Genomic DNA, 17,739 nt, shown 5'->3' with positions numbered 1-17,739 from the left:
ATGCAGCCACAGTTTTTACCTTGGGGTAGTTGGTTGGAATAGCACAATGATTCTCTTGAAGATTTCTGTTTTACCAGACTGTCCCTTCCTGACCTAGATTGGCCCTCTCTGGGCCTTGGTGGTTTTGTTTTATTTTTATTTGTTTTATTTTTTGTTTCTCTTTTCCTTGTACCCTTTGGTACTACTGGGTAGTTTACTTCTCCAATACCCTGTTTGGGATACATGAGGCAAAAACAAAACTGAAGGAATTAATTGCTTTGGGATTTGGATACCCAAATTTCTAGCCAGTCTTGCTTCTTTTCTCTACCTTTCAGAGTCTTCTTATGTATGTTTATATGTAATACACAGGATTTTTAGCTATACTTGGCAGGAGGAATGGGGGAAAGTATATATATATCTTACCTATTCAAACTTCCCTGAATCTGCAGGCTCCAGAACTACCCTCTTTATTTTGTAAATCAGTTCAGTGTAAGCCTAGATAATTTTACAAATATGAACATTTGTAATTAGACATACTTCCTCTTTTGTTTATCAAACATTGAGATAATAAAAGTAATAATAATGAGAACTCCCAGTTATTAAGCACTTAGTGTACGTCAAAAACTGTATTAGAACTTCAAAAATAATGTATTTAATCTTTAGAAGAAACCGATGAGGTAGGGATTAAGGTAACTAATACTCACCATTGCTATTTAAATTCCTTAGTTCATACAGGTATATATGGTGGGATTTGATTTCAAACCCAGGTCAGAATCTGAAATACTTTTTATTCAGTAGACCCCATGACTACCTTTAGGAAATCGTAGTCCAATAGATCAAGATAAGCATAAAAAGTAACTTGACAATTACACTGAATATGAAGCTTGGCCGAATTTTACCATACTGCCTGTTGGTGGCTTCAAAAATATTTTAAATAATATCTTTGAAATATTAGTGCATTTATCTTCCATATAGTAATCAATATCTTTCTTGGCTTTCTCTCAAGTGCTACAGGCACATCTTCAAATTTAGAGCCAGTCCTGACTGATGATAAAAGTATATAGCCTTTATTACAACACCCAATCAGTCTTGGAACAGTCAAACCACATGTGGGATCTAATGGCCCACCATGGCTACTACATTCCTTCATTTCTTCCCACTCCTTTCCCATCAGACTTCCATTATGAGCTAAAGCTCAGTTAGGTATGCCATGGCAAGACCCACAGGTACACTTGGCTCTGGTTTCTGTATGCTCTGATTGCTATCATCTTGATTTTTAATCTGTGAGCTGCATGTTGCAATATTGTGTAATAGCATAAATGACAGTTTATTTGAATGATTATCTTGCTCTTTCTTGCCACCTCTCTTTCCAAAGGACTGGATCTACTGGGTTAACCCTGGAAGATCTCCTGGAAAGATGCCTTCCTAAACCCTGATCCAAGGTAAGACTTCATAAAATAGATGTTCCCTAAGCCATATTATACCTCCTGCGACTAAAGATTGCCTGAATCAAACCCAAGTTTGAAATATCATTTATACTTGTGTTCTGTACAAAAGGATGCACAGGCTCCAGGGAACCTGTAGATCATGTATTAAGGAGCTGGAAACAAATATTAGGTTGTCCTTATTTATAACTTTTTTTCTGAAAAAAGAAAGGAAATTGGAAAAAATACATACTTTCCTACTTTTTAATACATAGAATGATGCTGGGGTATGTCATGAAGATAATGAAGGAAAAGAAGAATAATAGTTATATGACAAAAAGGGTCTAAGAGGGGCCTTCTAAATTATTGATTTAGTTTAAAGTTGTTTAGTGTCTTGTGAAGTAATGGACCAATGGAATATATGATCTTAAATAGTAGAACCGTTAGAATGCTTTATAAAGATAACAGGACTGACCTTCAGAACTTTTTGCGTGATTCAGGAGTTTGAAAATTATCCAATAGCAAACTAGTTAAAAGAGTCACTGAGCTTAAAGATGAGTTACGTATTTCTTTCTTCAACAAAAATATATTTGTTCCAGTTTTGCAGATCTTTCATATGATAATACATGGCTGTCAACAACATGTATCTACAGAAATTTAAAAAATAAAAAAAAATATGTATACTTAGTTATTGCTTTAAATAAGGGATACTATTTTTTTGAGATTTTATTTATTTGAGAAAGAAAGCATAAAGGGAGAGGAAGAGGAAGAAGCAGACTCTCTGTTGAGCAGAGAGCCCAATGCAGGGTTCAATCCCAGGACCCTGGGATCATGACCTGAGCTGAAGGCGGACCCATAACCAACTGAGCTCACCAGGTGCCCCAAGGGATACTATTTTAATAATAATTGAGAAAATAGCTGTGTTTTAAGAGAATCTTATAGAATAAAATAGAATGTTGGAAATAGATGTTTGAAAATGTTACTATCATTAAGTGAAATTTGTTGCTAAAATAGTATTAAATATTTCAATTCTAAAGAAAATATGCTCATATCTGGTCAAATTAAAAACAAAACAAAACTTGAAAACAGAATTTTCTAACTTGTTAATCTTCCAAATGAAGAATTTTAGGAATTTATTTTTAACCAATTTGTTAAAATGATTAAAATCCAACATCTTCCAACTAGTTTGCTAAAACAACTAATTGGCATGGAGAAAATGGAAATATATTTGGTGAACTTCAGGAAAGCCCTTTCATTATTGGTAAATGTAGTTGAAAAATGTATATCATAATTTAGTAATTGCAGCCAATGAAATCTTTCTTCCCTTACTTTTATGCATTTTTGTAAAGTACATTTCTCATTCTATAGTCATTATAAACAGGACTTGAAATTAACCCAATTTAGAACTAAACTAGCTTTATTTCTATTTAAATTAGTTAATTAATGTGTTAGTTTAGGATTAAACTATCTTGTTAAAAATAATAAAATGTTTTTAAAAAAATAATAATAATAATAATAAAATGTTTTTAATTATGGTGCTCTTATTAAAAACCAATGTTGATTTATTTGAATTTCAATGACAGCAAAAGTATTTAGTATCATTAATGAATTAAATGAAAAATAAAAGTATTATTTAATCTTTAGAATTTTCTTTTAATTTAATAATTTATGTATGTTTAGTAATATATAAATTTGCTATTGTGTTAACATTGCATATAGTAGTATAATGGATTTTGAGATTTTTTTAACTCTTTAGGGTGTATGCGTAGCAAAATATATTGTAAGACTACTGCATTTGACCCTATTAAGTGCCCAGTGGGTCTTCCCTGAGGCTAATTGTACCCTCGGACTCAAAACGGATGTGAATAAGAGACAAAAAAGGAGCTCCTCATCACAAACTCACAGACTCATAGCTAAAGTTATTTACACATAAAGACACAAATACATATGCACAAAGGAGGTACAAAAGTAACAATATATTTAATATATTACCTTTAATTGTTGACTCTAAGTGGATAGTATACATGTATTCATTCTTTTAGCTTTTAGTTATGTTTACACATTTTTAAGGTAAAAAAATGTGAAGACTAAAGCTCTTTATGCATACATCCAGTATGAAAAATTAATTTTTAATATCAATTAATCTCCTAAATATCACTTTTATTGCATAAATACTTACTGGACTCCTACTATATGAAGACATGTATTTGAAAGGAAATTTCTCTAATATTTTCCTTAATTTCCCACTTTAATCTGTATTTCTCTGTATATAAAGACAATCCTATATTGGAACTACAGCTAGAATGGAATGTCATAAGAAATATTTTTTTCCCTATAAAACAGTTCTAATACATTAGCAATTCTAACACAGGATTTATTCTTGGCAGAATACATTCTACAGCTGCTATTTATATTCATTTCATTTTAATATTTTCTTTATCAATTTGTAAACAGGAGGCCAGATAAAAAAGATGAAAAACTCAAGAGGCTTGACATTGCCTGAAAAAGGTGCTGAATACCCTTCGCCATGGGAACCATCCAGAAGACAGAAATGTACACAGATTTCCAGAACAGCCTTCCAAACCTTCAATTGCATTAAAGTTGAGTTTTATAGGTTTTCTCACTCTGCATATGTATAAACTGAGAATAGAAACTATTCCCTATAAGGAGGCTTCTATACATATATCAAAGGATTTTGATGACATTATAATAACCAATAGAGTGGAGCTGGGGCAATTTGTGATGATTCTGGAATCTCAAGACATTTACTTTCTGTTATAAAATATTAATGAAACAGCTGACAAGCCAACAAAATTCTAAAGGAGCACATCTCACAGGAGAGAAATTTGTTGACATTGACTTGGACTCCGAAGTGGGTTTTATGAACTCACGGTTATAGATGTACCTATTACCTTTGTGTTAATTGTGTATTCAAGGAAGAGATGCAGCACTTTCAGAGATAGACATCATCATAACCTCTTTTATTATTCGATGTATTTCAAAGCTGTGGGGCAGGACAGAATTTGGACTGGTGCTATTTTTATTTGCTTTTAGATAGAAGTGACTTATCTTGCAAAATGAATGTGGATAGGCTTTTTTTGTTGTTCTGTGTAGACATTTGTGGTTTAAATTTTTTTATTGCTGCAAGAATTCCAAGGCATGGTGTTTTTTATTAGGAGGAAAAAAATACCTGATGATGATCAGAAACATTTTCATCCACTGGTGGAGTGCAGAGGTATAAGTTGCTATAGCCATAAAGTTTAGGGCAAGACACTGACTCCTAACTGCTGGGAGCTGAAAACCACTGGGATAATAATACATATATATACTATACTTTCCTTCCGTTCTTCATGGCACCCTTCTCCCGTAGCTCCAGGAGCCAGGATGATGAGCTTTAGTATCACAGTAGCCTGCAATTCTACCGCATACTGGGAAAGAACGACAGACTTCCAGAGTATTCAACACTTATTTGGCTACTAATCCAACATATGCTTGCCTATCCCCTGGGTATTTTTGTTTTGTTTTGTTTTGATTCATCCCAGCAAGGCAATAAAAATCTACCACTTTCACTATATATATATATAGTGGTGCTGGGTTTTACCTGAGTAAACTATTTATATTTTCTCTCTTTATAAACAAGAATGTGCATCAGCAAGCAGAGTTAGAAGACTAGAAAACACCCAGCATACAGAGGCACATGTATTCAAAACAGTTTGTTTATTTGAATCCAAATTGCTAATCTAAGACTTAACTTCAACATTGACCTCGCTAGTGCCATCTTTTAAACAACCAAGTTAACTACAAACACATATTAAATAATTGTGTTTCATATGATCTTCCACAAAGTTTCAAGATATTTTAATGGAAAATAGTCTTCAACAAATGATGCTAGAACAACTGGACATCCATGTGCAAAAAAAAAAAAAAAATTTGAACCTAGCCATAAACTACATCTTTTGAACTGGATCATACCTCTAAATGTAAAATGTAACTGTAAAACTTTAGAATAGAAGAAAGAGAAAATGTATGTAACCTTAGGTTTGGTGGTGAATTTTTAGCTACAACACACGCAAAAGAAACCAATGTTTGAAAGAAAAAAATTGATAAATTAGACTTAGTTGAAAATGTAAAACTTCTTCCCTGAGAAAGACTCTATTAAGAGAATGGAGAAACAAGCCACAGACTAGGAGAACCTATCTGTATAATCATATCTGATAAAGGATTTGTGTTCAAAATATGCAATGAACCCTTAAAACTCAACAGTAAAAAAATTGACAAAAATTGGGCAAAAGATATGTATAGACAGTTCACCAAAGAAGGTACATAAAAGGCAAATAAACATATGAAAAGAAGTTCAATATTATTTGTCATTAGATGAATGCAAATTTAAAACAACTGTGAGATACCACTACACACCTATTAGAATGCCTAAAACCCATAAACAAAACTGCTGAGGATTCAGAACAAGGAACTTTTACTCATTGCTGAAGAGAATGTAAAATCTTACAGCCACTTTGGAAGACAAGTTTGGCAGTTTCTTGCAAAGTGAAATATAGCCTCGCTTATGATTTATCAATAGCATTCCTGGTATTTTACCCAAATGTGTTGAAAACTTACATCTACACAAAAATCAAGTATTTATAGCGGCAGTATTCATAATTGCCCAAAACTAGAAGGAAACAAGTTGCCCTTTGCTGGATGACTGGACAAACAAACGGTAGTACATCCATATAATGGAATATTATTCAGCAATAAAAAGGAATCGCTAATAAGCCAATTAAAGATATGGATGAAGGGTAGCCCCAGTGGCTCAGGGTTTAGCGCTGCCTTCAGTCCAGGGTGTGATCCTGGAGACCCGTGATCAAGTCCCATGTCTGGCTCCCTGCATGGAGCCTGCTTCTCCCTCTGCCTGTGTCTCTGCCTCTCTCTCTCTCTCTCTCTCTTTCTCTCTGTGTCTCTCATAAATAAATAAATAAAATCTTAAAAAATATGGATGAACCATAAATCATATTGTTATATAAAATAAACCAGTCTAAATAGGCCATATGCTATATGATTCCCATTGTATGACATTCTAGAAAGGGCAAAACTATAGAGAAAGTAAACTGATTAGTTTTTGCCAGGGATTTGGGGAATGGGTGGGTGGTTTGAATACCTGAAGCGCAGAGAATTCTTTTAAGGATTTTACAATATGATGCTGTAATGGTGGACACATGACATAATAGAATGACAAAGTGGAATACAGAATATGACAAAGGAATCTAGCTTTATTACAAATATATTAAACAATGTCATTGAAGAGGTGGAGGAAAACATAATTAAGTTTTGTTGAAGTTTCTTTTCCCCCATGACAGTGCTGGGTAATTGTTCTAATATAGTTATGCATGTATACTGGAATTGAACAATTAAATAGATGGTAGATGGTGGGAGCCATGTTTCTCACTGTTGTAGTGGAAGGTTATAACTAGCCAAGGCTATAATGATCCATGTGGTAATTAATTTGTTGAAGAGTAATCATATGAACTCATGTTTAACTTAATATACATACAGATGGTTACATTTAGAAATATAGATACATGTATGTACATAGGTTAGTTTTCACACATATTTCCTTGCTCTATCAGCTGAGAAGTGCTAGAAAAAACACCTCAGGAGCAACAAGCACACTTAGCATTCAGATCTTGGTTTCTAATACCATTCTCCAATAAAAGAATAAGGGCTTCTTGGAGAAATGGCTGATTCTGTAACTGGAGTAGGAGATACACAAGAGGAGCCAGAAGCATCTTGTAGTGCCAGAAGGTAGGGATATGATTTAAAACAGCAACAACAATAAAAAAGCAAAAAATACAGTAATGGAGGTGTATCAAAAGGACATAAGGGCCATCTCAGAGAACTCCCAGTGTCCAAACTAGAACAATTTGAGTACAAAAATAAATAATGTTGTATTCGCTTATAACCCATAGTGATATTAATAATGATCAAATAAATAAAATGTGGAAAATATAAAAATTTGTCATGCAGAAAAATCCAATAATGTACCCCACCTGTCCCTAGGGTTGCATATACTAACAACCTTCCAAAAAAGTATAGTAAGGAAAGAAGGGAAAAGGAAACTTCATGGTGCAGAAATTTGACAAACACTATCTAAGCCAGATGATCAAAGCCAACATCAACTGTGATATATCATGTTGATAGTACGTACTCTTGTTAAGGATTTGATGAAAATGGCAGTTTACCACTGCAATCTTCCTCACAAAAACCTGTAACTCCAGTCTAATCATAAGAAAAATATCAAACAAATTCCAATAAGGGGGCATCCTGCAAAGTACCTGAAAATATATCTGACTATAAGTCCACAAAACTATCCAGCTTATCAAAAACAAGTCTGAGAAACTCACAGCCAAAGGGGCCAAAAGAATCTTGATGGCTATATGTAAGATGACATCGTTGTTGAAATCCCAGAACAGAAAAAAGGATGTTAGGTAAAAACTATGGAAATATGAAAAGTATGGACTTTAGTTAGTAACAATATATAGATATTAATTCATCAATTGTGACACAAATGCACATAATAATAATACTATGGGAAACTGGATATGGTTTGTGGGGAAACTCTTTTTCTGTATATCTATTTTTCTATAAATCTAAAACTAAACTAAAATACAATGTTATTTAAAAAGTAATTGTCTCAAAGTTCCTAAGTTAAATACATGTTGGGTATTTTTTTATGTAGTTTTACTTATTTAATTTTTTTCCTTGAATACATTTTTATCGTGTGTGATTATTATTCATAATAATTATTACACATCTAAGGAAAATATTGTTCTTTCAAGTTTTCAAAGCTCTTTCACATATCACCTAATCGGATCCTTTATTACAAGTAACAAATTATTAGTCTCATTTTATATCCAGGGAAATTGGGACTCAGAAAGGGGAAGAGAATTGCCTGAGATCACACAGCTAGTAGTGGCAAAGCTGTCAATTATCTATGCCAATGCAGCAAAGCCCACATATATTAAAGGATTTTTATGTGTGCAAACACTTATATAATACAATCTTATTAAGAATTGTATTTAAAAAAAAAAGAATTGTATTTTTTCAGCAATTAACCTAATTTTACTTATTAGTATCTATTTATATCTTGCTGCGATGCTGAAAAGTAATACTACTATAATTTCCTTGCATTATGGAATGCATGCTTTTCATTAAGTTACACATATGTTTTTTTAAATAAACGTACATACACACAGGCATGAAGAAAACAGGAAAGCGCATGCTTCTTTTACAAATATATGTGGATAAATTATGTAAATAATTTAACTGACTCAATATCTTTCTTTGTGGTGTATATATAGCAGCAGAATCCTTAGTATAATAAAAATGTGTAGCCTTATTTTCACTTGTTAACAAAAGAGTAAAACATTTTTTTAAAGATTTTATTTTTATTTATTCATAAGCAACAGAGGAAGGGGAGAAATAGAGAGGCAGAGGGAGAAGCAAACTCTGTGGGACAGGGAGCCCAATGTAGGAATTGATCCTAGGACCCTGGGATCATGACTTGAGCCGAAGGTAGATGCTTAACTGACTGACCCACCCAGGTGACCAAGAGCAAAATATTTTATAGCAGGAAAATGCACACTGTTGTGTTGTGGTGTGCTTAATTGGAGTAGGTGAAAGTAAATTTTGACTTATTCCATAAAGTTTCATCTCTACTCTGTCACTTGCAAGTAGTATGAACTTTTGCAGGACTTACTTAATCTCCCTACAACCTAACTCCCTCATTTTTAAAAGAGATATAATAATTGTAAATAGCTCATAATGTTATTGCAAATAACAAGGCCTTATAATAAGCTGTCACAACATAAGTGCTCTAAAAATGATGGCTATAGTTACAATTGGCATAACCCTAAGAACCAGACATTTCCACATTTATAATGTCTTTAACATAGACGTTGTTTGACTATACTGATCCCTAAAAATAAGTCAATTAAAGTCCTCTAACTGTAGCTTTGTAGATGTGAAGATCAGAAAATTCCTTATTGATCATTAAGATATTGAAAAGGGGAGTCCAAGTTCATTTCCTTTCTTCTCTTCCGTCTCCACTCCTTTCTCTTTCACTTTTCCTTTTTCTTTTTCTTGCTCCTTTCAAGTTGAGAATGACAGCTTTTACCAAAGGAAAAAAAAAATTACCAGAGAAAATGGAGAGATCATATTAGAGTGTCTTGGTCTGATGGTTGGACTTAACCCTAGATCCAACTGATATTATATAATCCATCCACCACTAATGTGGTGATGTTCAAAAACATACTACTTCATCAAAATAAATGAGTAGAATGAATGCTATCTTTGTTGCTTAGCAGTTCATGCATTAGTTCATTCAGATATTGCTTAACAAGTGATACATACTAAACCCTGGGATAATCACAGTGCTACAATGCTGGCAATAAAGACATAATTTCTTTCTTTAGAAAGCATCCAGTTAGTGGGAAGGGGGTGTGGGTTTAACACTAAATAGAAAAACCATTTGAAGATATAATGGCTGAAACATTTCCAAATTTAGTGAAAACAATGAATTCAAATGCAAGAAGCTCAATGAATTTCATGCCAAGAAATATGAAGAGAACTGCACCAAAAACTCTGTAATAAAATTGTTCAAAAGCACTAATAGTTTTTTTAAAATTCTTGAAGCAGCCGGGGGTAGGAGGAAGATTTAGTAAGAGCAGAGGAACAAAGATGAGGAGTATTAAAGATTTATCATAAAAAATAACACAAGGGAGGGTGCCAGAGTGGCTCAGTTGGTTAAGCGTCTGCTCCGGCTCAGGTCATGATCCCAGGCTCCTGGGATTGAGTCCTGTGTCAGGCTCCCTGCTTATTGAGGAGTCTGCTTCTCCCTCTCCCGTCCCTTTTCCTTGCTCATGTTCTCTCTCTCCCTCTCAAATACGCAAATAAATAAAAATCTATTTTAAAAAATAATGCAAGGGAGAAAACAGTGGAAGGTTTTGATAGGGACTACATATCAGCAGCCTCCTTCCATCCCTATTTTGTCAGAAATTGATGAGCTGATTCTAACATTTAGGTGGAATTTGAGGAATTTTGAATAGGTTAAGCAACTTCAAAAAAAAAAGGAACCAAAGTTGAAGATTTTACACAGCCTGATTTTAAAATTTTTAACACGACAATAACCAAAACAGTATGATATTGGTATAAGAATACATAGATCGAACACATATAGAATATCTAGATCTAGATCTATCTATATATAAAGAATATATGTATAGATAAATATATATGTATACATAGATAAAGTACATATATGTATACACATGTGTGTACATACATTATACATACAGATAAGTGCGACCTAATATCCCAGAAAATTGTATATAATTATGGTCAATTGATTTCCAACAAATATGCCAAGACACTTCAATGGAGGAAAGGTAATTCTTTCCAACAAATGGTACTGAAATAATTGGATATCTATATGCCACAACCAATAAACTGATACCACAAAATCCATGCCCTTACTCATAATCAATCATATACAAATATTTACAAACTGAAATAGAAAATTTCTAGATAAAAACATAAGAAAAATATTTATGATCTTAGGTTAGGCAAAGATTTCTTAGATATGATATCATAAGGCTATCATATATAAGAAAAACTTGATTATTTGGGTTTCAACCAGAATCAAAATCTTTTGCTCTTCAAAAGATACCATGAAGAAAAAAAGAAAAGTCATAGACTGGGAGAAAATATCTGTAAATCACATAATTGATAAAGAACTCATGAAGAATATATGAAGAACTCTTAAAACTCAATAATAATGTGACAATAAAAAATGGGGAAATATTTGAATATGCATTTCATCAAAGAAAATAGTCCCACTTTGGAAACCAGTTTGTCAGTTTCTTAAAAAGGTAAACATATTTAAAATAAGATGCCCCAATTTAAAAGCTTATATACTCATGATAAGGTACAGTAATTCCAATTGTTGGTGTTTATAAAGAAAAATGAAAAAAATATATCCACATAAAGATGTGTACACAAATATAGGAGTATTATTTATAATAGTCAAAAATGGAAACATCCCAGATGTCCTTTAACTGGTGAATTCATAAACAAAATGTTGTATATTCATACAGTGAAATACCATGTAGGTATAAAAAGAAACAAAGTATTGATACATGCAACAAAGTGGACACTTGTAAAATAGATCATGCTAGGTGAAAGGAGCCAGACATAAAAGACTACACATTGTGTGATTATATGCCCTGGAGGTAGGAGCAGGGTTTGAGTTCATTAGGGCATGAGGGCACATTCTGGTGTGACCAGAAGTTTCTAAAATTAGATTAAGGTTATGGATGCACAGCCATATAAATTCAAAAATAAAAACATCAATCTATGAATTACATTGAGTAAATTTGTGGTATATAAATTATACCTCAATAAAATTGATAAAACTCTAGCAAAATAAAATTCAGAAAAACTGAATTAAAAGTGTTGCATAATTACAGAAAGCAAGAAAAAGAAAATGCATTAAATCAGAAAAACACTGTAACTTCTGTTACGTGTAAGCAACATAATTATAAACATAGAAACTGTCCTTGAATCTGTAACACCGATAAGTGAATTTAGCAAAGTGACAGTATATGAGATCAATATTCAAAAGCCAATTTTATTTCTATGTATCATCAGCAAAAAACTCTAAAATAAAATTGAAATACTATTTCTAAAAGTATGGAAAATATAAAAACTTGGAAATAAAAATATAAGAATATCTTCTTGAAGCCAGGGTAAACGAAGATTTCTTGGGCAATATTCAAAGTACGAATCATAAAAAAAAAAAATCAGGAATTGGATCTCATTAAATGCCTGACACTATTACAAAAATGAATAGACAAACTGCAGGCAGGGGAAAATATTAAAAGTCCATTAACAGGCCAAACTCATCTATGGTGATTGAAATCTGAGAGTGATTATTTCTCTGAGGTGTGGGGAATGATTGGGAATAGCATAAGGAAACATTCTGGAGGTGATGGAAATGTTCTGCATTTGCTGTGAATGATAGTTACTGAGGTGTATACAATTATCAAAAGTCATTGAACAAAACACTTGAGAGCCATGCATTTTATTACATGTTTATTATACTTCAAGTAAAAAAAAAAAAAGAAATAAAAAGACTTTTAAAAAATTTTTACCAGAGCCCAAACATTCCTTGCCCGGTTAAAGAATTCAGCAATAAGCCCACAAACAGAAGGGAAGAAGGAATTAGTTTTATGAAATGGAAATTAAATGATTATGCGTTAGGCAGAAGAGTTGTGATCTAGACATTTTGGATCTTTACTACAGAGTTAATCGCCTCTTGGTCTAAAAAGAAAGAGAGTCTCCAGAGTAAAGAATTTTCTGCTAAAAAATGCGCATTGATCAAAGTTCTTACCAGCAACTCAATCCAGATATTGTTCAAATGCATGATTCATTATTTTGACATCTACATGTCATAACTATCTTTGATCCTTTTCCTCGGGGACACCTTGCCTAAATGTGATAGAGTGGTAGAAAGTCAGGGGGAGAGGGTGAACAAGAATCTCTTTTTCTGGATTTCTCTATTCTCACACAAAAGGCAAATATGTTTAGCTCCACCCCCACCCCAAGCCTCACTGGGGCAATGAAAATCCTGGACTGATTTCAGACACGGCAGGGTTATTGTTCTTTCTTCTGAAATAACGTCCTGCTGCCTTTCCTCACTGCTAGGTGAGACTCTGAGTGAGACTCTGAGTGAAGGTGGCAATTTCAGCGTTCATGTCCCCCCACCCAACTTCTTTTCTCTACCACATAAACCAGTAGACAATTGGATGGCATTTCTTTGGCTACAATGGGTTCCTAAGAGATCTTCTAGTTATTCCCGCTATTTAACTAATCAATCATGTCACCCCATGGTTACTGGAAGTGTGCTGGCTAAGATGATCAGCCATGTCCTCTGCAATAAAACTCAACGGGAAAGCAATAAGAATTCTTCAGTTACAAAAGGAGCCCTATCTCCCCACCACTTCAATTCATCCTTGTAAAAGTTGTAGAATGGCCTTATATCTTCCTTTGGGTTTGGTGCTAGCACGAAATGAAGAGGAAGTTCCACTCCTAGATTAATATCTACAGTGCATACTTTTTATATCTTACTGTATAACCTACAATAGCAGGTAGGTGAAAATTACTGCAATCAATTGCTTGTTAGTGATTCCCCCAAAGTTTTGGGGGGTCTCAATCATAAACATTACCCTTTGGTAAACATAGAAACCAGGGCAAGCCAGACTATCAGTAACATGGCCAAGATTCCTTTGAATTACAGAGCCTGAGACAGTAGTTGTAATCAAAATTCTAGTCTTTTCCTTTGTGAACTAAGAACATTCTTTCCACACAAAGATGAATTTAGCAGCATGTAATTTTCCTTCTTATCCACTAAATGTGGGATTGAATTAGAGTTTACCTAGAGAGATCTAATTTGTAGTTTTGAAAATAAGCAAAAAGCTGTTAGACCGTAATGTTGATATTCTGATCACGTTACATATGCATAAGAAGATAGTATCAAGCAAAGCTTTATTTACATTTCCTAAGTGTTTTTTCATTTTGTATAAACTAATGAGTGGTGCTGTTAGGGAATATGTGTATCCCTCTTTGTGTAATGGATTAAGCATGAGTCCTGTTAAACACCAGGCCATAAATCAGACTGTGTTCTCTATGCCTAATTAAGGGTTTAAAGGGGGAAAAGGTAAATTCTTGAATGAAGGGCTCTACTCAGAAGCAGTGTGTTATTTCACAAAGGAAGTAGATAAAACAGAAAAAAAAAAAAGAATAATTTAAGAAAATGTAAAAGAGGAAAACTGTGAAAATATTTTTGCCACTTTATTTTTCTTTAGATTTAAGAATGCCTAAGTGTCCAGATATATGTGAAAATAAAGCACTGAAATGTAGTAATAATACAGATTGGAGAATTTAAAATGAGTGTCAAGGTAGCTCTACTCAACTAAAAAAGAAAATTATATGAATTGACAGTGCAAATAAAATCAGCTACAAAAAAGTTTTGAAGAAAATTCAAAAGCATTTTTTTTAGCTGAATGTATCTCTATAATTAGAGCACACTAAAATCTCACCATATTAAACTGTTGTAGATTTTGAGTCAAAACCAAAATAATCACAGTTAATCCCCTCATTTCCTAGTAGAAGAATTGTCATGAGTTTTAATAAAATTAGTCTCAGATAATAATATTAAAACATTTCTGTATGTTTCTGGAGTGAGGCTAATGTTTATATTCATAGTATAAACTGACTTTAAATGAATATATTGAAAGACTTGAAAAGTGCATTACATAGCATATATAGGATTAGAGCAAGAGAGACAAGGTCATAATTCATTAGCCCTTAGGAGCTCTACTCAGTAATATTTGACTATACATAATTAATAATGCTGATATTTGGCTTTATTTCACCTCGCTTTGTATTACTCCTGAACTGTACAGTGAAATATAGGAGAGGAATAGGAAAAAAGAAAACATTTTGCTCTTATGAGAAAAAGAAACAGACCCTGGACTTGTATTTACAGTAAAAGGGATCAATTTACTAAATTTCCAATTATTTATTTTTTATTCAGTAAATATTTATTGGGGCCTAGTTATGACAAGTAATTTGCTTCATGCCGGACATTCAGTGAATTGGGTAGGGGATAAGCAGACAAGGTGACCACATTCGTGAAATTCCCAGAGAAGTGAGATCCTAATTGGTCACAGACAAAAGATATTTAGGAAAAATAAGATTATTAAACGTTCCTATCTGTAGAATTCAGAGATTCTCAGCTTATAAAGAATAAATATTTTTCAGAAATAAAACTCATGTTATATGGTCATCAAGACCCCCCCCCCGAAGACCTCTTCCATCCCCCTGGCAACTTTTGCCTATTTTTCTCCTCCCAACTTTTATTATTCCTTCCCCACCCCACCTTCTGCTCTGTGTTTTGCCTGCTGGCAGGCATGTGTGGGGGAAGGGGGGAAGGGATTTCCATTAATTCTAGACTTCCACATGCCATGGGTATGTGGGATGGCAATGAAAGCATTCCCTGTCCCTTATTCCTGACGGCAGGCAACACTCAAACTTGCCCATACTGGGTCAACACTTTGATGAGGCTTCATGGTGAAACCTTGTATTTCCTGAGACACCAGTCATGACACTTCTGTCCTCACATTCTTAAGTCTCTCTTCTCTTAGTATCTTCTCTTAGCGTTCATATGAACGCTAATCCTTGGCCAACACACCATCACCTCTATTTTGTCTTATAAAATTGATATTTATTACTGTTTGGATTTGTTTTGTATTGAGTGTTTATCAATTGTTAAACACCTTGTAAAATAAAATAACATTGCTGGAAATGAAAAGTTCTGCTGGAATTGATGAAGGTAGACACATACAACAGGAGTTTGAATTGTCGAATTTTGAACTTAAAAGCAGGAATGGAAAGAAAGAAGGCAGGGTAATGCAGAAAAGGTGCTGTCACGTGCCAAATGAGCTTTGGAGTCATCCCTATTCTGTCTAATTGAATGGGGATCTCAGAAAAGGAAGAATTTATAGGGCACTTCTAACTGGAACCTCTGCTCTTTGAGTTGTTCTCATTTAAAGGAAAGATTCTTGAAATACATGTGGTCATATATGAAATTTAAATGAATGCCAGCAGCACTTGGTAGATGTCATCTATCCATTTGAGTATTTTTCCAGTTCTAAATTGTCCTTTTACGGCACTTTGTTCTCCATTCTCACAAATTTGAATGTTCAGATCCTTCCCATCCTTCAACTCCCATTGAAAGGACATCTCAAAAAAAAAAAAAAAAAAAAAAGAAAGGACATCTCTTTCTTAAAGCCTTCTTTAACCTCCACAGGAGAAAGTTATTTTTCTTACTAATTTTCACATAATTTTACTTGTACATTTATGCCATTCATTACTATCTGCCTCTGCTTAAAAGATGCTCGTATAGTTTACCAAACTATGAAAGAACTACAATTGATTCATACATATACTCCTTCCTTCCACCACATTTATTGGGAGACTGAGTCGTAAGGGAAAGTATGGCTGAATGTACATAGGCAAATGCGGAGGAAACGAATATAATGGCAGCCACAGCTTCTCTGCAGGGGTGGCCCACCTCTCTTCTGGTGCCTGTGAAATCTGTTATGTTGGCATAAAGCACCTTTAACTAGACTCACCTATTACAGAATATTTATCCTCAAATATCCAAAAGTAGAGATAGAATCTAAGAGTCTTCATACTATTGATTATTTATACTTGGCTCACTCTCAAAGAACGAGTGCACAAATAACTGCATTTAGTTTTAGGTGTTCTTTTGTTTTTAATGTACAATCAATTTACATCTGCTTAAGAGGGATGATATATTTTCTCTTCTGTAATAACCAGAATTGTTTATTAGAGAATAATAAGTTACTGCAAAGCAACCACATAAGTATGTTTTCCTTTAGCTGACTCCAAAACTTCTTATTAAGCACTATTTCACAGAAAATAACAAATTATATGTTGTGGTCTGATTACTTGCAATAGGTACTTCTGAATAGAAGAGAACACATTAGAATGAGAATGCTTTGAAATATATCAATTGCTTTAGTTATAAAGAGAATTGCTGAAAATAAAAGCAGATGTGAATGTGATTCAAATTTAATATATTTGAAATGTAAAGTAAAAATATAATACACCTGGATAGAGTTATGCAAATTGCATGGATAAATTTTCCCCCTAGGGATAACTTCAGCATGTTCTCTAAATCCATTTAAAAAAAGAAAAGTAGGAAGCTGGAGATAATTTTTAGATATTTCCTTAAACCGATGCATAGCTCTTTTCTTATTTTATTGAATTAATAAAGTAAATATTTTTAAAGAATTAATGTAATCAGCTCTTTATGATTGTGAACTGCCTCTACTTAATTTTAGGTAATCAAGCATTTTTATTACTTCAGTCATTTGACACTATTCTCAAAGGAATCCCCTTACTAGTATTGTTCTCATTCTTAGGCGTATATGTATTTTCATTAGATGTAGATGTTCATTTCTATGTAGGAGTGTTTTTATTATTTGTTTGTTTTTAGTATTGCAGTTTAGAATAATAGAAACAACATGGGGGTAGGGCCAAAAGACTCGGGTTCGGTTCCCGAAACTGATTTAGCAAGAGATCTTGAATGCAGTGTAATGTTTTTAAGTTTCATTTCCTCATTTGTGCAGCAGACATAAAAATCTATGTTTGAGTGCCTTGTTTTGAAAGGGTCAAATGAGATAATGTATATGAA

At 33.4% G+C, this 17,739-nt stretch overlaps 1 long non-coding RNA gene across 1 annotated transcript; it reads left to right on the top strand.

Annotated features, from left to right (window-relative positions):
• The first annotated feature begins 663 nt into the window (after positions 1-663).
• LOC119872695 lies at positions 664-5,364 on the top strand. Its single transcript, XR_005361706.1, has 2 exons — positions 664-1,421; positions 3,858-5,364. It is a non-coding gene; the product is annotated as an uncharacterized LOC119872695 (long non-coding RNA).
• Positions 5,365-17,739: the final 12,375 nt, after the last annotated feature.

Source organism: Canis lupus, chromosome 7 (assembly GCF_011100685.1).
Source record: "Canis lupus familiaris isolate Mischka breed German Shepherd chromosome 7, alternate assembly UU_Cfam_GSD_1.0, whole genome shotgun sequence".
Lineage (NCBI taxonomy): Eukaryota > Metazoa > Chordata > Mammalia > Carnivora > Canidae > Canis > Canis lupus.
This window is presented reverse-complemented; position numbering and strand designations above follow the sequence as displayed.